Raw genomic sequence first — 25,148 nt, forward strand, 5'->3', positions numbered from 1 at the left:
TACCTGTTGTCCAAGGTTTACACAGAGACAGATGTTACCTACTGTCCTAGGTTTACACAGAGACAGGTGTTACCTACTGTCCTAGGTTTACACAGAGACAGGTGTTACCTACTGTCCTAGGTTTACACAGAGACAGGTGTTACCTACTGTCCTAGGTTTACACAGAGACAGGTGTTACCTACTGTCCTAGGTTTACACAGAGACAGGTGTTACCTACTGTCCTAGGTTTACACAGAGACAGGTGTTGTCATGTCACACAAACAGTAAGAGAGGGGAGAAGAAAAGCCTCTACAACAAGTGGAAGTGGGGAAAGAGATCCCTCCTAAAGTGAGAGGTGACGTAGGGGTTCATTTTGACTGGTCTGCTGCCCTCCCTCTCTCAGGCATAGTAACAGGAATTTAGGAGCTGCACTTCTGAGAAAGTAGAGAACACACAATCCTTCTCTCTTTCCTTCTTTCTCTGACGTATTCTTCTTTTGCTCAGTCAGTCGTCACAATTCTTATCCCGTTTTGTTCCTCCCATGAGGCCTCTCCTGTGTCCTTGCCAACCTGGTAATAACATGACAATACAGATGAAACCAACCAACAATCAGCATAAACAGAGATACAACCATGACTTCAGATCTCCTTTGTGAAAACAGATGCTCTGATGATGTAAGCAGGTAGGTCTTGTCTTGTGGACATTCTGAGAATGTAAGATGGTAAAGAGCAAAAGGGCAGGATGGACTCACCGTCTCTAACCCTCCATGGTTTTCATCTTCATTTGTAATAGCTCAATGAAAACCCATAATAAAATCATGTAATCAGTAACCTGTTCGTTGAGACTTGGTCTGTCTGGGTGCTCTGGCGTAGCTCTTGTAACACAACAAATATTCCTGTGTCCAGTTTACTGGGAGTGTTGATGTTGCGTCACTTCTGGGAAAGAATGGGAAGAAATGTCTCCGAAATTACAAATGAAAATGTCTCCATCATGGAACCTGGAATAAAAAGAAACAGAGGGGTGGAATAAGAGAACCACTTCCATTGGGATAGTTTACTGTATATCTTTACGGTCATATTTTATGACCCATACAGGTGAATAAGCTGTGAATTTGGGCCCCAATACTGTACATCTTGACAGTTATTGCAAACATACACACACGCATGTTTATTTTACTATCCTTCTGGGGACCAAACAATTGATTCCCATTTCAAATCCTACTTTCCATAGCCCTTAACCCTAACGCTAACCTTAACCCCAAAATCCTAACCTTAAAACTAACCCAAACTCTCACCCTGAACCCTAACTTTAACACTAATTCTAACACCTAAGCCTAAAAAAAGCCTAAGGGGACTGGCGGAATGTCTCCAATTTTCCTTGTATTACTATCTTTGTGAGGACTTCTGGTCCCCACAAGGATAGCAAAACCAAACCACACACACACACACGTGTACTTGTGAGACAGCGAGGGAATTACATATCCCATATACTAGCCTGGGGCCTGGGACCTGGGACCTGGGGCATGGGGCCTGGGGCATGGGGCATGGGGCCTGGGGCCTGGGGCCTGGGGCATGGGACCTGGGGCATGGGACCTGGGGCATGGGGCATGGTGCCTGGGGCACGGGACCTGGGGCATGGGGCCTGGGGCATGGGGCCTGGGGCCTGGGACCTGGGGCATGGGGCATGGGACCTGGGGCATGGGGCATGGGACCTGGGGCCTGGGACCTGGAGCATGGGACCTGGGGCATGGGGCCTGGGGCATGGGACCTGGGGCATGGGGCATGGGACCTGGGGCATGGGGCCTGGGGCATGGGGCTTGGGACCTGGGGCATGGGACCTGGGGCATGGGGCCTGGGGCATGGGACCTGGGGCATGGGACCTGGGGCATGGGACCTGGGGCATGGGGCCTGGGGCTGGGGCATGGGACCTGGGGCATGGGACCTGGGGCATGGGGCCTGGGGCATGGGACCTGGGGCCTGGGGCATGGGACCTGGGGCCTGGGGCATGGGACCTGGGGCATGGGACCTGGGGCATGGGGCATGGGGCCTGGGGCATGGGGCCTGGGGCCTGGGGCCTGGGGCATGGGGCCATTCCATTGTCATGCTATAGTTCACTGCCATGCTGCTATGGATCACAACACTGCAGTGTACATGGTGCTGTATCACATGGAAACAACTACAGAGGAATACTGATGTGTTACCGAGGCAACATTTGATGAATCATGCTCTAAAGAAGGACAAGGAGAAAAAGGGAGGAGACTCCAGTCACCCAAGTCATAGACTGTATTCTCTGCTACGGCACGGCAGGCAGTACCGGAGTGCCAAGTCTGGGACAAAAAAGCTCCTTAACAGCTGCTGAAGACTGCTGAACAATTCATCAAATGGCCACCAGGACAATTTACATTGACAACCATTTGTTTTTACACTACTGCTACTGGCTGTTTATTACCTATGCATAGTCACATTACCCCAACCTACATGTACAAATGACCTCGACTGACCTGTACCCCCAAACATTGACTCAGTACCGGTATCCCCTGTATAGAGCCTCATTATTTTATTGTGTTACTTTATGTTTTATTTTTTACCTGCATTGTTGGTTAAGGGCTTGTAAGCATTTCAGGGTAAGGTCAAAACCTGTTGTACTCAGCGCAAGTGACAAATACAATTTGATTTGTTTATAGAATGAGACAGAGTAGAGTGGGTGAACCGTAGTAAATAGAATGAGACAGAGAAGAGGGGGTGAACCGTAGTATATAGAATGAGACAGAGAAGAGGGGGGGTGAACCGTAGTATATAGATTGAGACCGTAGTATATAGAATGAGAAGAGGGGGTGAACCGTAGTATATAGATTGAGACAGAGTAGAGGGGGTGAACCGTAGTATATAGAATGAGACAGAGTAGAGGGGGTGAACCGTAGTATATAGAATGAGACAGAGATTGAGACAGAGTAGGGGTGAACCGTAGTATATAGAATGAGACAGAGTAGAGGGGGTGAACCGTAGTATATAGAATGAGACAGAGAAGAGAAGGGGTGAACCGTAGTATATGAGAATGAGACAGAGTGAGACAGAGAAGGGGGTGAACCGTAGTATATAGAATGAGACAGAGTAGAGGGGGTGAACCGTAGTATATAGAATAAGACAGAGAAGAGGGGGTGAACCATAGTATATAGAATGAGACAGAGTAGAGGGGGTGAACCGTAGTATATAGAATGAGACAGAGAAGAGGGGTGAACCGTAGTATATAGATTGAGACAGAGTAGAGGGGGTGAACCGTAGTATATAGAATGAGACAGAGTAGAGGGGGTGAACCGTAGTATATAGAATGAGACAGAGAGTAGAGGGGGTGAACTGTAGTATATAGAATGAGACAGAGAGTAGAGGGGGTGAACCGTAGTATATAGAATGAGACAGAGTAGAGGGGGTGAACCGTAGTATATGGAATGAGACAGAGTAGAGGGGGTGAACCGTAGTATATAGAATGAGACAGAGAAGAGGGGTGAACCATAGTATATAGAATGAGACAGAGTAGAGGGGTGAACCGTAGTATATAGAATGAGACAGAGAAGAGGGGTGAACCGTAGTATATGGAATGAGACAGAGTAGAGGGGGTGAACCGTAGTATATAGAATGAGACAGAGTAGAGGGGGTGAACCGTAGTATATAGAATGAGACAGAGAAGAGGGGGTGAACCATAGTATATAGAATGAGACAGAGTAGAGGGGTGAACCGTAGTATATAGAATGAGACAGAGAAGAGGGGGTGAACCGTAGTATATGGAATGAGACAGAGTAGAGGGGGTGAACAGTTGTATATGGAATGAGACAGAGTAGAGGGGGTGAACCATAGTATATAGAATGAGACAGAGTAGAGGGGGTGAACCGTACTATATGGAATGAGACAGAGTAGAGGGGGTGAACCGTAGTATATAGAATGAGACAGAGAAGAGGGGGTGAACCGTAGTATATGGAATGAGACAGAGTAGAGGGGGTGAACAGTTGTATATGGAATGAGACAGAGTAGAGGGGGTGAACCATAGTATATAGAATGAGACAGAGTAGAGGGGGTGAACCGTACTATATGGAATGAGACAGAGTAGAGGGGGTGAACAGTAGTATATAGAATGAGACAGAGTAGAGGGGGTGAACCGTACTATATGGAATGAGACAGAGTAGAGGGGTGAACCGTACTATATGGAATGAGACAGAGTAGAGGGGGTGAACCGTAGTATATAGAATGAGACAGAGTAGAGGGGGTGAACCATAGTATATAGAATGAGACAGAGTAGAGGGGGTGAACCGTACTATATGGAATGAGACAGAGTAGAGGGGGTGAACAGTAGTATATACAGTCAGCGAAGTAACTGAAAAAGAGATGAAAAGGAAGAGGATAGTGAATTATAAATGAGATTGGGATGAAGACTAAGACTGGGAACGGTATTGAGATCTGTGATGTGGTGATGGTGACGGAATGCTGTGGATTACAGCTGGGCTCGTGACTGCAGTAATCCCACCATGACTCTGATAATCCACTCAAGTCTTTATATAAGAACCACTCAACCACGGCCAGAGGGAGTGTACACATACAGGTAGGATACAGTAGGTAACTGAACACACAGGTAGGAACCACTACACATTGTTAACTTTAACTGTACACATACCGATGATAGGCTGCAGTATACACACACACAAAGGTAGGATACAGTACAGGTAGGTAAAGGTACAGACTTAACACAGTGTGTGTGACTGTGTGTGTGAGAGAGAGCGAGACTGTGAATCCCAAACCGCCCCCTAGCCCCTACCAACTTCCTTGGAGGGCCCCCCGTTGTCACGTGTTGCTGACGAAGCTCAGGGGGTGACTTCCAGAGAGTGGCAATGGGATCAACAAACCCATCAACGGGCCTCTCGGGTGGCGCAGTGGTTAAGGGCGCTGTACTGCAGCGCCAGCTGTGCCATCAGAGTCCCTGGGTTCACGCCCAGGCTCTGTTGTAACCGGCCGCGACCGGGAGGTCCGGGTTAGGGAGGGCTTGGTCGGTAGGGATGTTCTTGTCTCATCGCGCACCAGTGACTCCTGTGGCGAGCCGGGGCAGTGCGCGCTAACCAAGGTTGCCAGGTGCACAGTGTACCCTCCGACACATTGGTGCGGCTGGCTTCCGGGTTGGATGCGCGCTGTGTTAAGAAGCAGTACGGCTGGTTGGGTTGTGTATCGGAGGACGCATGACTTTCAACCTTCGTCTCTCCCGAGCCCGTACGGGAGTTGTAGCGATGAGACAAGATAGTAGCTACTACAACAATTGGATACCACAAAATTGGGGAGAAAAAGGGGTAGAATATATATATTTTTTAAAAACATCAACTTCAGGACACACTCCTTACTTGAATGATACAATTCGTGTTCCACTTTTAAATAATAAAAAAAGCATGACATTCGAATGAACAAATCCCCCTGTTGTTTACAAGATATAAATCTCAGTAACAGTTAAACATTTCATTTGGGAGGTATTTCATCTTTTACATGTGTCAAGTTTCGAAATCCGACAAATAAATGCATGTGGTAAAGTAAGTAAAAATACTTTCAAGTACTACCTAAGTCGTTTTTGGGGGTATCTGTACTTTACTATTTATATTTTTGACAACTTTTACTTTTACTTCACTAGATTCCTTAAGAAAATCATGTACTTTTTAGTCCATACATTTTCCCTGACAACCAAAGTATTCGTTACATTTTGAACAGGACAGGAAAATGGTCCAATTCATGCACTTATGAACAGAACACTAAACCCGGGTCATCACTACATCCCTACTGCCTCTGATCTGGTGGACTCAGTAAACACACATGCTTCGTTTGTAAATGATGTCTAAATGTTGGAGTCTGCCCCTGGCTATCCGTACATTTAAAAAATATTTGCTTAATATATTTACACTTTTACTTTTGATACTTAAGTATATTTTAGCGATTACATTTACTTTTGATACTTACGTATATTTAAAAGCCTATACTTTTTGACATTTACTCAAGTAGTATTTTACTGGGTAACTATCACTTTAACTTGAGTCATTTTCTATTAAGGTATCTTTACTTTTACAGTGCCTTGCGAAAGTATTCACCTCCCTTGGCATTTTTCCTATTTTGCTGCCTTACAACCTGGAACTAAAATATATTTTGGGGGGGTTTGTATCATTTGATTTACACAACATGCCTATCCACTTTGCGAAATATTTTTTATTGTGAAACAAACAAGAAATAAGACAAAAAAACAGAAAACTTAAGCGTGCATAACTATTCACCGCCCCACAAAGTCACAAAGTCAATATTTGTAGAGCCACCTTTTGCAGCAATTACAGCTGCAAGTCTCTTGGGATATGGCTCTATAAGCTTGGCACATCTAGCCACTGGGATTTTTGCCCATTCTTCAAGGAAAAACTGCTCCAGCTCCTTCAAGTTGGATGGGTTCCTGCTGGTGTACAGCAATCTTTAAGTCATACCACAGATTCTCAATTGGATTGAGGTCTGGGCTTTGACTAGGCCATTCCAAGACGTTTAAATGTTTCCCCTTAAACCACTCGAGTGTTGCTTTAGCAGTATCCTTAGGGTCATTGTCCTGCTGGAAGGTGAACCTCTGTCCCAGGCACAAATCTCTGGAAGACAAACAGGTTTCCCTCAAGAATTTCCCTGTATTTAGCGCCATCAATCATTCCTTCAATTCTGACCAGTTTCCCAGTCCCTGCCGATGAAAAACATCCCTACAGGATGATGCTGCCACCACCATACTTCACTGTGGGGATAGGGTTCTCGGGGATATGAGAGGTGTTGGGTTTGTGCCAGACATAGCATTTTCCTTGATGGTCTAAAAGCTCAATTTTAGTCTCATCTGACCAGGGTACCTTCTTCCATACGCTCTGTGGAGTGTACGGCTTAAAGTGGTTCTATGGACAGATACTCCAATCTCCGCTGTGGAGCTTTTACAACTCCTTCAGGGTTATCTTTGGTCTCTTTGTTGCCTCTCTGATCAATGCCCTCCTTGCCTGGTCCGTGAGTTTTGGTGGGCAGCCCTCTCTTGGCAGGTTTGTTGTGGTGCCATATTCTTTCCATTTTTAATCATGGATTTAATGGTGCTCCGTGGGATGTTCAAAGTTTCTGATATTTTTTTATAACCCAACCCTGATCTGTACTTCTCCACAACTTTGTCCCTGACCTGTTTGGAGAGCTCATTGGTCTTAATGGTGTCGCTTGCTTGGTGGTGCCCCTTGCTTAGTGGTGTTGCAGACTCTGGGGCCTTTCAGAACAGGTGTATATATACTGAGATCATGTGACAGATCATGTGACACTTAGATTGCCCACAGGTGGACTTTATTTAATTAATTATGTGTCTTCTGAAGGTGATTGGTTGCACCAGATGTTATTTAGGGGCTTCATAAGCAAAGGGGGTGAATACATATGCAAGCACCACTTTTCCCTTTTTTATTTTTGTAGAGTTTTTTTAAACAAGTAATTTTTTTCATTTCACTTCACCAATTTGGACTATTTTGTGTATGTCCATTACATGAAATCCAAATAAATTCCATTTACATTACAGGTTGTAATGCAACAAAATAGGAGAAAAACGCCAAGGGGGGGGGTGAATACTTTTGCGAGGCATTGTACTCAAGTATGACAATTGGGTACTTTTTCCACTACTGCATGTGACAAATAATTTGACACCTCCTACATTATTTTGTGTAAAACTGCACAAACTCTAAAATAACGTGGTGCCTAATGGGATTCCGCTTGTTCTGAAACCAGCAGCATTGCTGGAACGGTTGAAGTGGTTATCGGAGGGTCTAAATAGCACCTACACCCTCCATCATTTTCACTCCTTCAGCTTTGGTACACTGGTAGAGAGGCGTGTGAACGCGCAAATGGAGGGCAGAGGGGGTGATTTGGGATTCAGCTAGAGAGAGAGAGAAAAAGTGAGAGAGGTGACAGGGAAGGTGTCCCTGTGAAATTGCGATGTGCGACCCTAACCTTTGCCTGCAGCAGTATACTCTATGTAAGCTAGGCACAGAATGTGACCTGCTCTGTTGTGTTGGTTAACTTCATTATCAGTGGGTCAATTGATTATCTTCTTGGACAGACACAGAAGAGCCATCAGAACATCACATTCTGTCCTCTACACAGAGGGCTTTATCAACTAACCATCTATAAGCCTAGTTTCAAGGAGCAACCGATATGTCCTAAACAGTGATGTAGTGCTAAAAAGGTGGGTAAACTATAAACTCCAATGGTAAACTATAAACCCCAGAGGTAAACTATAAACTCCAGTGGTAAACTATAAACTCCAGGGGTAAACTATAAACTCCAGAGGTAAACTATAAACTCCAGAGGTAAACTATAAACTCCAGTGGTAAACTATAAACTCCACTGGTAAACTATAAACTCCAGTGGTAAACTATAAACTCCAGAGGTAAACTATAAACTCCAGTGGTAAACTATAAACTCCACTGGTAAACTATAAACTCCACTGGTAAACTATAAACTCCAGAGGTAAACTATAAACTCCAGGGGTAAACTATAAACTCCAGAGGTAAACTATAAACTCCAGTGGTAAACTATAAACTCCAGAGGTAAACTATAAACTCCAGAGGTAAACTATAAACTCCAGTGGTAAACTATAAACTCCACTGGTAAACTATAAACTCCACTGGTAAACTATAAACTCCAGTGGTAAACTATAAACTCCAGAGGTAAACTATAAACTCCACTGGTAAACTATAAACTCCACTGGTAAACTATAAACTCCACTGGTAAACTATAAACTCCAGAGGTAAACTATAAACTCCAGGGGTAAACTATAAACTCCAGAGGTAAACTATAAACTCCAGTGGTAAACTATAAACTCCAGAGGTAAACTATAAACTCCAGTGGTAAACTATAAACTCCACTGGTAAACTATAAACTCCAGTGGTAAACTATAAACTCCAGAGGTAAACTGTGAACTCCAATGGTAAACTATAAACTCCAGTGGTAAACTATAAACTCCAGTGGTAAACTATAAACTCCAGTGGTAAACTATAAACTCCACTGGTAAACTATAAACTCCAGTGGTAAACTATAAACTCCAGAGGTAAACTATAAACTCCAATGGTAAACTATAAACTCCAGTGGTAAACTATAAACTCCAGGGGTAAACTATAAACTCCAGAGGTAAACTATAAACTCCAGAGGTAAACTATAAACTCCAGTGGTAAACTATAAACTCCAGAGGTAAACTATAAACTCCAGTGGGTGATCGAGACAAACCACCACCAATATGAACAAAAACGTATTACATTTTTATAACAACTTGGGGTTAAACACTCCAAGTAGAGAAGTCTAAAGATAAATAATCCACATGGTTACAGAGGAACATTTTGAAATCATTTTTTAATAAATTTGAAGAGAGTATGTTGGGGACAGTCTAATGGAAGTCAATGGTACCTATATTAGCATTTTCCAAATCATGTCCAAATCATTTATAAATAAATTAATTGAGTTACACAATACATTTTGAGATCCTTTAGTATAATTTGGACAGGAAACCTCATCATAGTGAGGATATTAATAGTGACCAATATTCCCTCTAAGCTACGCGTGGGCGTGCAGCTCCCTGGGACTGCCTCGCAGAAGAAATATCAGCCCTCACAGAGAAGCACGGGATTGAACTTCACTCAACTTTCTAGTTTTCCCCTTTAGTTAACACTATCAACGTTTCCCTCTGCTGTGCGAATTGTGATCGAATCAACGCAATATTAGCCACTTTCAATCCAGCGTACTGAAACAAAACTAACTACGCAAGAGATTTTCTTGTAGGAAGAGTGCATTGAGTAGGATTCTATTGCATTTACAGGCATGACTCAGGTCCATACTCTACACAGACTGGTGCACCATAACCAATCAGAGCTGCAGTATCCCTATATGCAAATAGACCATTGCCATATATGGATGTGCATGTAGCCAGTTGTGTACATTTGTTCCTATTCTTTGCTAGTGAGTTATTAGCCCAATTATAGCTAGTTTCTAGTCAGTAACCGGGGAGTGGTTGCTTCCTACAAGAGCACAAAACATGTGCATCTCTTTGAAAAGCAAGTAACAAACAAAAAATTTATTCTAGACACTGATATCTGTTCAAAATGTTGTTTGTCTATGGATATCTAAATCTTATCAAACTTCAAAAAGTCATTTTCCTTAAAAGGGGGGTGTGTTCCCATAACATACCCTATTAATAGCATGTTGATTGTATTTGTAGGCCAATAGGGAAGGTAGACCATGGGGAGATGTTCATAATGAAACAGTACTTCCATTTGTTTGATAAGAATAGCACAGATTTTCTGAGTGGACCCCACATGGGACTCTGATCACTAGTATGGGAACCACTGTACTAACCTTTCTCTCTCTGTCTCCTCTGCCTCCTCCTCCATGCATCACAGCCTGCCTCAGCCTCACCACTGTCTGTCTCACCAGTACTCTCTGTAAAGCAGGTTTATGATGAGAACTTAGTAGCCTGCTGAGGTCAGGCTCCATTTAACATTAGCTTCTTACTTCATCCTTCTAGCCAACTAGCTAGCTGGCTAACACTAGCCAGAGCCGAGCACTTTAACGTTACTGCAATACGAATAGAGGTCTCTGCCGGCAGCTAGCTAGCTGGCTAACACTAGCCAGAGCCGCGCCCTTTAACGTTACTGCAATACAAATAGAGGTCTCTGCCGGCAGCTAGCTAGCTGGCTAACACTAGCCAGAGCCGAGCCCTTTAACGTTACTGCAATACGAATAGAGGTCTCTGCCGGCAGCTAGCTAGCTGGCTAACACTAGCCAGAGCCGCGCCCTTTAACGTTACTGCAACTTAGTAGCCTGCTGAGGTCAGGCTCCATTTAACATTAGCTTCTTACTTCATCCTTCTAGCCAACTAGCTAGCTGGCTAACACTAGCCAGAGCCGAGCACTTTAACGTTACTGCAATACGAATAGAGGTCTCTGCCGGCAGCTAGCTAGCTGGCTAACACTAGCCAGAGCCGCGCCCTTTAACGTTACTGCAATACAAATAGAGGTCTCTGCCGGCAGCTAGCTAGCTGGCTAACACTAGCCAGAGCCGAGCCCTTTAACGTTACTGCAATACGAATAGAGGTCTCTGCCGGCAGCTAGCTAGCTGGCTAACACTAGCCAGAGCCGAGCCCTTTAACGTTACTGCAATACGAATAGAGGTCTCTGCCGGCAGCTAGCTAGCTGGCTAACACTAGCCAGAGCCGAGCCCTTTAACGTTACTGCAATACGAATAGTGGTCTCTGCCGGCAGCTAGCTAGCTGGCTAACACTAGCCAGAGCCGAGACCTTTAACGTTACTGCAATACGAATAGAGGTCTCTGCCGGCAGCTAGCCACCTGACTGACATATCTACACTGAGTGGACAAAACATTAGGAACATCTGCTCTTTCCATGACAGACTGACCAGGTGAATCCAGGTGAAAGATATGATCCCTTATTAATGCCACCTATTAAATCCACTTCACTCAGTGTAGAAGGTGAGGAGACAGGTTAAAGAATGATTTTTAAGACTTGATACAATTGAGACATAGATTGCGTATGTGTGTCATTCAGAGGGTGAATGTGCAAGACAAAAGATGTGTCTTTGAACAGGGTATGGTAGCACTCCGAGCTGGGGTAGTTCATGTCACGTCTCACTGGCCCTTGGCCTGTGCCGCGACTCACGAGAGGGCGGAGTGAGCCATTTGAGAGAGTGGTGTATGTACAGCTAACAAGGCAAATCCGGGAGGGGCAGGCGAACATAACAGAGGCAGGAGTGATAAAAACTCAGAGAATATAACCGTTCTGAGCGTTGATCAACACTGGGAATGCAATAGTAATTGGGTAAACGCTAATTAACAAAATAAAAAACGTTTAATCTATTTCACAAATAAAAAGGTTTGTAAACAGCATTTACATGTATTTACCCTCCACTACTTCCCTGGTCCTAAACAATCACAGTCCTGTACAATATGGTGCTAGATCTATGCTTGGGTGGGTTACAAATAATGTTGACAGGCTTTGGGATCAAATAGTTTAAGAACCAGGGGTACACTGGAAGGAGGACTCTCCCCCTGACCCTTTACACTACCCCAATCTGACTACACTACCCTGTCTTGACTACACTAGCCTGCCCTGACTACACTAGCCTGTCCTGACTACACTACCCTGCCCTGACAACACTACCCCAAACTGACTACACTACCCTTCCCTGACTATACTACCCTGTCCTGACTACACTACCCTAATCTGACTGCAATACGCTGTCCTGACTACACTACCCTGCCCTGACAACACTACCCCAATCTGATTGCAATACGCTGTCCTGACTACACTACCCTGTCCTGATTACACTACCCTGTACTGACTACACTACCCATCCAATTACACTACCCTAATCTGACTACACTACCCTGTCCTGACTACACTACCCCAATCTGACTACACTACCCTGTCCTGACTACACTACCCCAATCTGACCCCACTACCCATCCTGACTACACTACCCCAATCTGACTACACTACCCTGTCCTGACTACACTACCCCAATCTGACTACACTACCCTGTCCTGACTACACTACCCCAATCTGACTACACTACCCATCCTGACCCCACTACCCCAATCTGACTACACTACCCCATCCTGACTACACTACCCTGTCCTGACAACACTTCCCCATCCTGACAACACTACCACATCCTGACTACACTACCCCATCCTGACTACACTACCCCATGCTGACTACACTATCCCATCCTGACGACACTACCCCAGTCTGACAACACTACCCCATCCTGACAACACTACCCCATCCTGACTACACTACCCCACCCCACATACCCCACCCTGACTACACACCCCATCCTGACAACACTACCCCATCCTGACTACACTATCCCATCCCACACTACCCCAGCCTGACAACACTACCCCATCCTGACAACACTACCCCATCCTGACCCACTACCCCAATCTGACTACACTACCCCACCCTGACTACACTACCCCATCCTGACAACACTACCCCATCCTGACAACACTACCCCATCCTGACTACACTACCCCATCCTGACAACACTACCCCATCCTGACAACACTACCCCATCCTGACAACACTACCCCATCCTGACTACACTACCCCATCCTGACAACACTACCCCATCCTGACTACACTACCCCACCCACTACACTACCCCATCCTGACAACACTACCCCATCCTGACAACACTACCCCATCCTGACTACACTACCCCATCCTGACAACACTACCCCATCCTGACAACACTACCCCATCCTGACTACACTACCCCATACTGACAACACTACCCCATCCTGACTACACTACCCCATCCTGACTACACTACCCCATCCTGACAACACTACCCCATCCTGACTACACACCCCAACCTGACTACACTACCCCACCCTGACTACACTACCCCATCCTGACTACACTACCCCATCCTGACTACACTACCCCATACTGACAACACTACCCCATCCTGACAACACTACCCCATCCTGACTACACTACCCCATCCTGACAACACTACCCCATCCTGACTACACTACCCCATCCTGACTACACTACCCCATACTGACAACACTACCCCATCCTGACAACACTACCCCATCCTGACTACACTACCCCATACTGACAACACTACCCCATCCTGACTACACTACCCCATCCTGACTACACTACCCCATACTGACTACATTAGCGTGCGTGTGTGTGTGTTTGTGATTTTTCCTCTATTTAAATCATTGGGAGGGCCACCTAAGCATTTTTTTTCGGGCTGTCTAAGTATTTTTTTAAGAACTTAATATTCAGGGTTTGGAAAAAAACTAATATAAAGTACAGAAAAGATAATGGACCTATATATGTTTCATATAATACTATCTTAGCGAACTAACAATTACCCAAATAAAAGATAGATAGTCGGTGAAAATTGAGAATTGAAAATTCCGAAAACAATGAATTTAGCAGTGTTCATTTTGTTATTATGTTTGAGACAAAGAACATACGGTAGCTGAAGGGTAGGACAAAAATAAATAAAAAATAGATAACTAATGTAAAATATCCTGTGTCGGTAAAAACGATATAGTATGTATAAGCTGGAAGTAGAAGCCTAAGTATTGTTGTCCATTAGTTTATTCCAAATGGGGAGGGCTGGTAGGGTTAGAGGAAAACAATAAAGAAGGAAAATATATTTTACAAGGATTGGAAATGATGCAGACAATTACATTGATAGAAGCCACAATCTATCTGCAATATTAAAGCTGATCTACCCCCCCACACACACACACACAAAATCAATCAATCAATAAAAAAATTAACAGCATTAGCCATGGCAAAAAAAAATCTGGAAATCAGCTTTAAAACTGCAAAATGTTTCTCTAAAATTCAGCCACGCCGATAGGCAGACCAGGCCCCCTGTCCCGTCCCTTTTTGGTCCAGATAAAACAGTGTGTGTTTGTGAGAGAGAGAGTGACAACTCTTATCGTGGTGAGGTGGCAAATGCTTCAAATGTCCCCCGTGTGAGTGGCCATGCCCGGGTTATCTGGGAAAAGTGCTCTACTGAAGTTGTCGGTTCCCATGACCCCTGGACAGTGTCAGATACGCAGAGTTGCCTGATATGATAATGCACTAGAGATGTGTGGAGGTTACAGTGTGTCATCAGTTGCCCTGTGGAAAACGGTCATATTGGATGACCCTAATCTGATCACATATGCCCTGTCCAGATATAAAGAGAGAGAGAGAGAGAGAGAGAGAGAGAGAGAGAGAGAGATAAACAAGGGAAGTTTATCCTGTGACTTTCTCACTTTCTCTCCATCCACTCTCCCCCTCCCTCCCTCCCTCCTCTCTCTACACAGACAGATTATCTTCCCATATTAAGGTGTTATGTATCCAGATTAAGGTTCCCTGTGAATATGATTTCAATGTCATTCAGTAAGCCACAGGATAAACTTCCTTTCTCTTCTCTCTCTCCTTCTAAAACAAAAACTACTTTCACGATGACACACAGGACACTTCCGAGAATCAAAGTTGAAAGAAAGCTCCGCCCACTGAGTTGGATCATCAAGTCACATTGTTGACAGACTGAACCAGTCATGGAGACCTGAAATCCTGACCTCTCCCTACAAGCCCCCAGTTGACTGACTGATTGACTGTGGAGAGCCATACTGATACAGGACAGACACCTTCAGGTATAGCTCTAAATGCTTTCTATTCAGTGTGTTAGTAATAGGCACTTTGGGGAATATGAACTCAGCAAAAAAAGAAACTGACCTTTTTCAGGACCCTGTCTTTCAAAGATAATTAGTAAAAATCCAAATAACTTCACAGATCTTCATTGTAAAGGGTTTAAACACTGTTTCCCATGCTTGTTCAATGAACCAAAAACAATTAATGAACATGCACCTGTGGAACGGTCATTAAGACACTAACACAGCTTACAGACGGTAGGCAATTAAGGTCACAGTTATGAACACTTAGGACACTAAAGAGGCCTTTCTACCTACTCTGAAAAACACCAAAAGATAGATGCCCAGGGTCCCTGCCTGCCTGCATACCTGTGCCTTAGGCATGCTGCAATTAGGCATGAGGACTGCAGATGTGGCCAGGGCAATAAATTGCCATGTCCGAACTGTGAGACGCCTTAGACAGGCGGACAGCTGATCGTCCTCGCAGTGGCAGACCACGTGTAACAACACCTGCACAGGATCGGTACATCCAAACATCACACCTCCAGGACACGTACAGGATGGCAACAACAACTTCCCGAGTTACACCAGGAACGCACAATCCCTCCATCAGTGCTCAGACTGTCCTCAATAGGCTGAGAGAGGCTGGACCGAGGGCTTGTAGGCCTGTTGTAAGGCAGGTTCTCACCAGACATCACCGGCAACAACGTCGCCTATGGGCACAAACCCACTGTCGCTGGACCAGACAGGACTGGCAAAATGTGCTCTTCACTGACGAGTTGCGGTTTTGTCTCACCAGGGGTGATGGTCGGATTCGCATTACACCAAGGCCTGTATTCTGGAGCGGGATCGATTTGGAGGTGGAGGGTCCGTCATGGTCTGGGGCAATGTGTCACAGCATCATCGGACTGAGCTTGTTGTCATTGCAGGCAATCTCAACACTGTGCTTTACAGGGACGATATCCTCCTCCCTCATGTGGTAGCCTTCCTGCAGGCTCATCCTGACATGACCCTCCAGCATCACAATGCCACCAGCCATACTGCTCATTCTGTGCGTGATTTCCTGCAGGACAGGAATGTCAGTGTTCTGCCATGGCCAGCGAATAGCCCGGATCTCAATCCCATTGAGCACGTCTGGGTCCTGTTGGATCGGAGGGTGAGAGCTAGGGCCATTCCCCCCAGAAATGTCCGGGAACTTGCAGGTGCCTTGGTGGAAGAGTGGGGTAACATCTCACAGCAAGAACTGGCAAATATGGTGCAGTCCATGAGGAGGAGATGCACTGCAGTACTTAATGCAGCTGGTGGTCACACCAGATACTGACTGTTACTTTTGATTTTGACCCCCCCTTTGTTAAGGGACACATTATTCCATTTCTGTTAGTCATATATATATATTTCACCTTTATTTAAATAGGCCATAGTGGCGAATTAATTACAATTTAGCAATTTAAACACTGGAGTGATAGATGTGCAGAAAATGAATGTGCAAGTAGAGATACTGGGGTGCAAAGGAGAAATAAATAACAATATGGGGATGAGGTAGTTGGATGGGCTATTTACAGATGTACTATGTACAGGTGCAGTGATCTGTGAGCTGCTCTGACAGCTGGTGCTTAAAGTTAGTGAGGGTGATATGAGTCTCCAGGTTCAGTGATTCTTGCAATTCGTTCCAGTCATTGGCAGCAGAGAACTGGAAGGAAAGGCGGCCAAATAAGGAATTGGCTTTGGGGTGACCATTGAAATATACCTACTGGAGCGCGTGCTACGGGTGGGTGCTGCTATGGTGACCAGTGAGCTGAGATAAGGGGGGACTTTACCTAGCAAAGACTTATAGATGACCTGGAGCCAGTGGGTTTGGCGATGAGTATGAAGCGAGGGCCAGCCAACAAGAGCGTACAGGTCGCAGTGGTGAGTAGTATATGGGCTTTGGTGACAAAACAGATGGCGCTGTGATAGACTACATCTGTCTGTGGACATGTCTGTGGAACTTGTTCAGTTTATGTCTCAGTTGTTGAACCTTGTTATGTTCATACAACTATTTCCACATGTTAAGTTTGCTGAAAATAAACGCAGTTGACAGTGAGAGGACGTTTCTTTTTTTGCTGAGTTTATAATAAGGTGACTTGAGTGTGATATATGTTGTCTGTTTAAAACTATGACTGTTGTCCCGGCCTGAGTTCCTTGGCTGTGATGCGAGTGTGACAAGCCAAATATGCAGGATCAATAGGGTCATTGATCAGCGTGGTTCTGAAACCAGGCCACAAAATGGTGCCCTCTCCATGTCACATGGCCCTCTCTTCCAGCTCCCTCCCGTTTTATCTCTCGCTTATTCCTGCTCTCCTTCCCCCTCTCTCGCTCCCTCTATGGCCGTCAGTCCGTTTCTCTCTTCTCTTTGTTTTTTTACAATGTCAATCTGATTTCAAAACCATTTTCAGTGACTTAAAGTTATAGAAGCCTATATCTCTGAATGTTTCTGGCAGCCTACATGAAGCCATGGCATTTGAAATATGACAATAGTGTGTGAACTTCTAGCTCTCGTCCCATCGGATCAATAGACTATTAACTGAAGCATCTTTACCGGTCTCATCGTTCACCACTTTGGCCTGGGCTCTGCTTACAGTGTCAGCTGGACCTGTTCAACGACCGAATACAGAGAACAACAAATAATAACCATCAAGCCTACCCTAGAGGAATGGACTTGTGCACCCGTTTAAAACACTGGACATGTCGTCATGCGGCTAGTCGGGTCTAATCTCTCTGGGCTCGGCTGATGAGTCTGAGTGGAACCTGTGTGTCTTCAAATGTACCTAACCTGGTGGCTAGCTCTGGGAGTTAACATCTGTCCTCAGGTCTTAGGAAAGGTGACGTCATTATGGTGGCACATGCCAACACAGTGGTCTGGACACACACTCACAAACACAAATACACACACACACTCAAACATACAATCATGTGCATTGGCACTGGGCCTTATTCCCTCTAATTGGATGTGTTTCCCTCCCTCGCTCCATCCCCCTCTCCCTCTCTCCATCCCCCTCTCCATCCCTCTCTCCATCCCTCTCTCCATCCCCCTCTCCATCCCCTCTCCATCCCTCGCTCCATCCCTCTCTCCATCCCTCTCTCCATCCCCCTATCCTTCCCTCTCTCTATCCTTCTCTCCATCCCCCTCTCCCTCTCTCCATCCTTCTCTCCATCCCCCTCTCCATTCTTCTCTCCATCCCTCGCTCCATCCCTCTCTCATCCCCCTATCCCTCCCTCTCTCTATCCTTCTCTCCATCCCCCTATCCCTCCCTTTCTCTATCCTTCTCTCCATCCCCCTCTCCCTCTCTCCATCCCTCTCTCCATCCCCCTATCTATCCCTCTCTCCATCCCCCTCCATCCCCATATCCATCCCTCTCTCCACCCCTCTCTCCACCCCCTATCCCTCCCTCTCTCTAACCTTCTCTCCATCCCCTTCTCCCTCTCTCTCTCCATCCTCCTATCCCTCCTTCTCTCCATCCTTCTCTCCATCCCCCTCTGCATCCTTCTCCCCATCCCTCTCTCCATCCCTCTCTCCATCCCTCTCTCCATCCCTTGCTCCATCCCCTCTCCCTCCCTCTCTCCATCCTTCTCTCCATCTCTCGCTCCATCCTTCTCTCCATCCCTCGCTCCATCCATCCCTCTATACTGTGTGCCGTTGTGATCAGGGTCATCTGATGGTCACAATCAGGAAGAGGGGTTAAGAAACCTCAGCTGACTTTTGACTTATTTAATCAGTCTTTTAAAATAGACTGACTCGTTGTGTTCCAAATGTATGCCCTTGTTCTGGACAAACCTCTTTATGCTTCCAGCCAGCCCACTCCCTTCTCTCTGTCGTCCTACTCCTCTCTGCTCATCTTGTTATAAGTAAAGTACCTTATCAACAGATCAGATATGAACTTCTACATTACTACTAAGGTAGCAGCACCCTGGTTAGTTCCTGGTTGGTTTCCCCTCCCTGTCTCTCTGTCCCACTACTAAGTGTGTTTTGTCTTCATGCCATCAGGACCACCACAGTGTGAACAGAGTGATGACAGCTCATCATGGAACCACTAAGGTCTGGAACTGATTACAACCTGCCACCTTTCAGTCTAATAATACACACACTGGACATTTATACAGACACACGTGGAATTAATATAGACGTGAGATCCAACAACACTAGTCATTTGAGGAGAAATAGGATGACGGTCAATGTCAGCTAACTTTTCCAAAGTTATTTGGCAAAACAAGAGAAGGAGAGACACGGGCATTACGCCGCCATCTTTATGACACCTGAAGAGCGCCTGGAGGTCAATAATAACTTTGGATAATTTGGAGTAATTTTTCCCTCCCTCGCTCTCCTCTCTGTTCCTCTTTGTCACTCAATTTCCATCTCTTTCTGTGCTTACGCTTCTGCGCTCTGTAATTCCTCCTCTCTCTCTCTCTCTCTCTCTCTCTCTCTCTCTCTCTCTAACTCCTCCCCTCTCTGTGTGTCCTTCTCTTTCTCTCTCTCTCATTCCTCCTCTCTCTCTGTGTTCTTATCTTTCACTCTGTAATTCCTCCTCTCTCAATCTGTCCTTCTCTGTCTCTCTGTAATTTCTCTCTCTCTCTCTCTCTTTCTCTCTCTCTCTCTCTCTCTCTCTCTCTCTCTCTCTCTCTCTCTCTAACTCCTCCCCTCTCTGTGTGTCCTTCTCTTTCTCTCTCTCTCATTCCTCCTCTCTCTCTGTGTTCTTATCTTTCACTCTGTAATTCCTCCTCTCTCTATCTGTCCTTCTCTGTCTCTCTGTAATTTTCTCTCTCTCTCTCTCTCTCTCTCTCTCTCTCTCTCTCTCTCTCTCTCTCTCTCTGTCCTCTTTCTCTCTGTAATTCCTCTCTATGTTTACTTCTCTTTCTCTGTGTAACTCCTCTATCTCTCAGTGTCCTCTTTCTCTCTGCAATTCCTCCTCTCGCTCCCTGTGTCCTTCTCTTTCTCCCTAATTCCTCCTCTCTCTCTCTCTCTCTCTGTGTCCTTCTCTTTCTCTCTGTAATTCCTCCTCCTCTCTCTCTCTCTCTCTCTCTCTGTGTCGTTCTCTTTCTCTCTCTCTCTCTCTCTCTCTCTCTCTCTCTCTAACTCCTCCCTCTCTCTGCATGTCTTTCTCTTTCTCTCTCTCTCTCTCATTCCTCCTCTCTCTCTGTGTCCTTATCTTTCACTCAGTAATTCCTCCTCTCTCTCTATCTGTCCTTCTCTGTCTCTCTGTAATTCCTCTCTCTCTCTCTCTTTCTCTCATTCCTCCTATCTCTCGTTGTCCTCTTTCTCTATATAATTCCTCTCTGTGTGCACTTCTCTTTCTCTGTGTAACTCCTCTCTCTCTCTGTGTCCTTACCTTTCTCTCTGCAATTCCTCTTCTCTCTCCCTGTGTCCTCCTATTTCTCTCTAATTCCTCCTTTCCCTCTGTGTGTCCTTCTCTTTCTCTGTAATTCATCCTCTCTCTCTCTCTCTCTCTCTCCTCCCCTCTCTCTGTGTGTCCTTCTCTTTCTCTCTCTCATTCCTCCCCTCTCTCTCTCTCTGTGTCCTTTCACTCTGTAATTCCTCCTCTCTCGCTATATGTCCTTCTCTGTCTCTCTGTAATTCCCCTCTCTCTCTCTCTCTTTTTCTCTCATTCCTCCTCTCTCTCTCGGTGTCCTATTTCTCTCTGTAATTCCTCATCTCTCTTTGTGTCCTTCTCTTTCTCTCTCTAATTCCTCCTCTCTCTCTCTCTGTGTCCCTCTCTTTCTCTCTGTAATTCCTCCTCTCTCTCTCTCTGTGTCCTTCTCTTTCTCTCTCTAATTCCTCCTCTCTCTCTCTCTGTGTCCCTCTCTTTCTCTCTGTAATTCCTCCTCTCTCTCTCTCTGTGTCCCTCTCTTTCTCTCTGTAATTCCTCTCTCTATATGTCCTTCTCTTTCTCTCTGTAATACCTCTCTCTCTATATATTTTTCTCTCATTCCTCCTCTCTCTCTCTGTGTCCTGTTTCTCTCTGCAATTCCTCCTCTCTCCCCCTGTGTCCTTCTCTTTCTCTCTAATTCTTCCTCTCTCTCTCTTTGTGTCCTTCTCTTTCTCTCTAATTCTTCCTCTCTCTCTCTTTGTGTCCTTCTCTTTCTCTCTCTAATTCTTCCTCTCTCTCTCTTTGTGTCCTCCTCTTTCTCTCTCTAATTCTTCCTCTCTCTCTTTGTGTCCTTCTCTTTCTCTCTCTAATTCCTCCTCTCTCTCTCTCTGTGTCCTTCTCTTTCTCTCTGTAATTCCTCCTCTCTCTCTCTCTGTGTCCTTCTCTTTCTTTCTCTCTGTAATTCCCCCTCTCTCTCTCTCTGTCCTTCTCTTTCTCTCTGTAATTCCCCTCTCTCTCTCTCTGTCCTTCTCTTTCTCTCTGTAATACCCCCCTCTCTCTCTCTCTCTCTGTCCTTCTCTTTCTCTCTGTAATTCCCCCTCTCTCTCTCTCTGTGTACTTCTCTTTCTCTCTGTAATTCCCCCTCTCTCTCTCTGTGTCCTTCTCTTTCTCTCTGTAATTCCTCCTCTCTCCCCCTGTGTCCTTCTCTTTCTCTCTAATTCTTCCTCTCTCTCTCTTTGTGTCCTTCTCTTTCTCTCTAATTCTTCCTCTCTCTCTCTTTGTGTCCTTCTCTTTCTCTCTCTAATTCTTCCTCTCTCTCTCTCTCTCTCTCTCTCTCTCTCTTTGTGTACTTCTCTTTCTCTCTCTAATTCCTCTCTCTCTCTTTGTGTCCTTCTCTTTCTCTCTAATTCTTCCTCTCTCTCTCTTTGTGTCCTTCTCTTTCTCTCTCTAATTCTTCCTCTCTCTCTCTTTGTGTCCTCCTCTTTCTCTCTCTAATTCTTCCTCTCTCTCTCTTTGTGTCCTTCTCTTTCTCTCTCTAATTCCTCCTCTCTCTCTGTGTCCCTCTCATTCTCTCTCTAATTCCTCCTCTCTCTCTGTGTGTCCTACTCTTTCTCGCTGTAATTCCTCATCTCGCTCTGTCCTTCTCTTTCTCTCTCTAATTCCTCCTCTCTCTCTGTGTATTTCTTTTTCTCTCTGTAATTCCCCCCTCTCTCTCTCTCTGTCCTTCTCTTTCTCTCTGTAATTCCCCTCTCTCTCTCTCTCTGTACTTCTCTTTCTCTCTGTAATTCCCCTCTCTCTCTCCCTGTGTACTTCTCTTTCTCTCTCTAATTCCTCCTCTCTCTCTGTGTATTTCTTTTTCTCTCTGTAATACCCCCCCCTCTCTCTCTCTCTCTCTGTCCTTCTCTTTCTTTCTCTCTGTAATTCCCCCTCTCTCTCTCTGTGTACTCTTTTTCTCTCTGTAATACCCCCCTCTCTCTCTCTGTCCTTCTCTTTCTCTCTGTAATTCCCCCTCTCTCTCCCTGTGTACTTCTCTTTCTCTCTCTCATTCCTCATCTCTCTCTGTCCTTCTCTTTCTCTCTAATTCCTCCCCTCTCTCTGTGTCCCCCTCTCTCTCTCTGTCCTTCTCTTTCTCTCTGTAATTCCCCCCTCTCTCTCCTGTGTACTTCTCTTTCTCTCTGTAATTCCCCCCTCTCTCTCTCTCTGTGTCCTTCTCTTTCTTTCTCTCTGTAATTCCCCCCTCTCTCTCTCTCTGTCCTTCTCTTTCTCTCTGTAATTCCCCCCTCTCTCTCTCTCTGTCCTTCTCTTTCTCTCTGTAATACCCCCCCTCTCTCTCTCTCTCTGTCCTTCTCTTTCTCTCTGTAATTCCCCCCTCTCTCTCTCTGTGTACTTCTCTTTCTCTCTGTAATTCCCCCTCTCTCTCTCTGTGTACTTCTCTTTCTCTCTGTAATTCCCCCCTCTCTCTCCCTGTGTATTTCTCTTTCTCTCTGTAATTCCCCCTCTCTCTCTCTGTGTACTTCTCTTTCTCTCTGTAATTCCCCCTCTCTCTCTCCCTGTGTACTTCTCTTTCTCTCTGTAATTCCCCCTCTCTCTCTCCCTGTGTACTTCTCTTTCTCTCTGTAATTCCCCCTCTCTCTCTCCCTGTGTACTTCTCTTTCTCTCTGTAATTCCCCCTCTCTCTCTCTGTGTACTTCTCTTTCTCTCTGTAATTCCCCCCTCTCTCTCTCCCTGTGTACTTCTCTTTCTCTCTCTCATTCCTCATCTCTCTCTGTGCTTCACAGAACACAATCCTCTGATAATGACAGAGAGAGATTTGGCATGCAAGGTGGCGTGTCAGTCTGTGAAACTATATCTTTTTCTCACCCTCCTCCCCTTTCCATCTCTCTGACCTCTCACTATATCCCTAGCTTCAATGGACAGAGTGGATGGTAGAGGGGTAATCCTTGGCCCCAAGTCCAAATACAGCACTCCCTCTCACAAAGCTGCCAAACACTGGCTCACATGGCCCAGGGAACCACACACAGATAACAACATAACTTATGATGATGTAAATGGTGACGATTTCAGCATTATCATCATCCAAATTCTGATTGCTTGAGCTACAGTAAGAGTAGGTAATACAGTTCTGACCTTCAATTATATTTTAAATAACTAAAAAATAATAAAGTAAGGTTCTCCCAGTCACAGACAGAGGTCACATAGAAACCCTGTCAAATTATAAAAGCCTGTGGTTTCCAATACTTCCATTTTTTTAGGAATGTTTCTCCATTACCCAAAATAATCAGCCATGAAAACACAGCAATACAGGCCTTTCTTTCCCTTTCCCTTTAACCTATCAGTATACAATGTACAGATATGTCTGCAGTGGGGTGAAAATCTGTCACTTCGAAGGACAGTTCCATCAAATCCCTTTGGACAATATGTTCCCTCTATTCTAGTGAGGATCCCGACCAAAACAGATGACTATTAATGACATGTCGCCAACTAAAAATACACAAAATACAAAACAGACGAGGCTGTTTATAGTTGCTTCCTCGGAAATAAACACCTGCCAAATACGAAAATGGACAAATTTACATTGTAAAACACTGTACAAAACAATTGTCAAATAATTAAGAGGCGAGGCATTTTCAAGTGTCTACTATCTGCATGTCTCTAACAGAGAACTTTAAAACAGTGTAAACAGATATTATTCCACTGCGACATAAACTATATCATATATGTTTGTGGTTTGTCAACGATGAACATCAGCAGGTTAATTCTAATGTCCATGATGCTACCATTTATGGAAGCCTGTGCGCAAATGTCAAAACAGTTATATCGGTTAAAACAGCAAGAGTATTATGATCAAATTTATGTATTTTGGCAACTTATTTAATGCAAAAATTGTATCACTCACCGTTTTATTCACCTTTTATTCGCCATTCAGGACCACCTGATTGCTTTTCTTCATATATGAATTTGTAACACAGGAGGTAGCCAGCCTAATGTAAAGTGTCCTCCTCTCGCTCTGTATGCCCGTGCCCTGGCTCACACCGGGATATTACCCTCGTTGACTGACTGCTACCAGCCACGTCTCGTCGTGCGCTCTGACTGGCTCCTTCTCCCTCCAGCAACAACTGGCTACTTCAAATATCCCCCACCTGTGCTGTGTTGTGACAGTAAAACTAATGGTGTGACAGTAAAACTAATACATTCTGCATATGATTTTATTGTCTAAAGTTTCAATGTAAAGTGGAGAATATTGGTCATACAACGTCAATGGGCAAAAGGCATTGTGAAATGGGTAGGTTGCTCAGCAGCTAAAACATATTTTGTTACCTTCATTTCTGGTGTCATTAATTATGTAAAAGTTTGTCATGCAGATAAAAGGTAATTGTGTAGGAGGCTGTGTGTATGTATGTGTAGGAGGTGTGTGTGTATGTATGTGTAGGAGGCATGTGTGTATGTTTGTGTAAGCTGTGTGTATGTATGTGTAGGAGGCGTGTGTGTATGTATGTGTAGGAGGCGTGTGTGTGTATGTGTAGGAGGCGTGTGTGTATGTATGTGTAGGAGGCGTGTGTGTATGTATGTGTAGGATGCGTGT

The 25,148-nt window shown here is 45.1% G+C and overlaps 1 long non-coding RNA gene across 1 annotated transcript; it reads right to left on the bottom strand.

Moving 5' to 3' along the window:
• Positions 1-134: 134 nt before the first annotated feature.
• Positions 135-24,732, bottom strand: LOC121840634. Its single transcript, XR_006079749.1, has 3 exons — positions 24,462-24,732; positions 731-976; positions 135-548 (listed from the first exon to the last, which is right to left on the bottom strand). It is a non-coding gene; the product is annotated as an uncharacterized LOC121840634 (long non-coding RNA).
• Positions 24,733-25,148: the final 416 nt, after the last annotated feature.

Source organism: Oncorhynchus tshawytscha, linkage group LG23 (assembly GCF_018296145.1).
Source record: "Oncorhynchus tshawytscha isolate Ot180627B linkage group LG23, Otsh_v2.0, whole genome shotgun sequence".
Classification (NCBI taxonomy): Eukaryota; Metazoa; Chordata; class Actinopteri; order Salmoniformes; family Salmonidae; genus Oncorhynchus; species Oncorhynchus tshawytscha.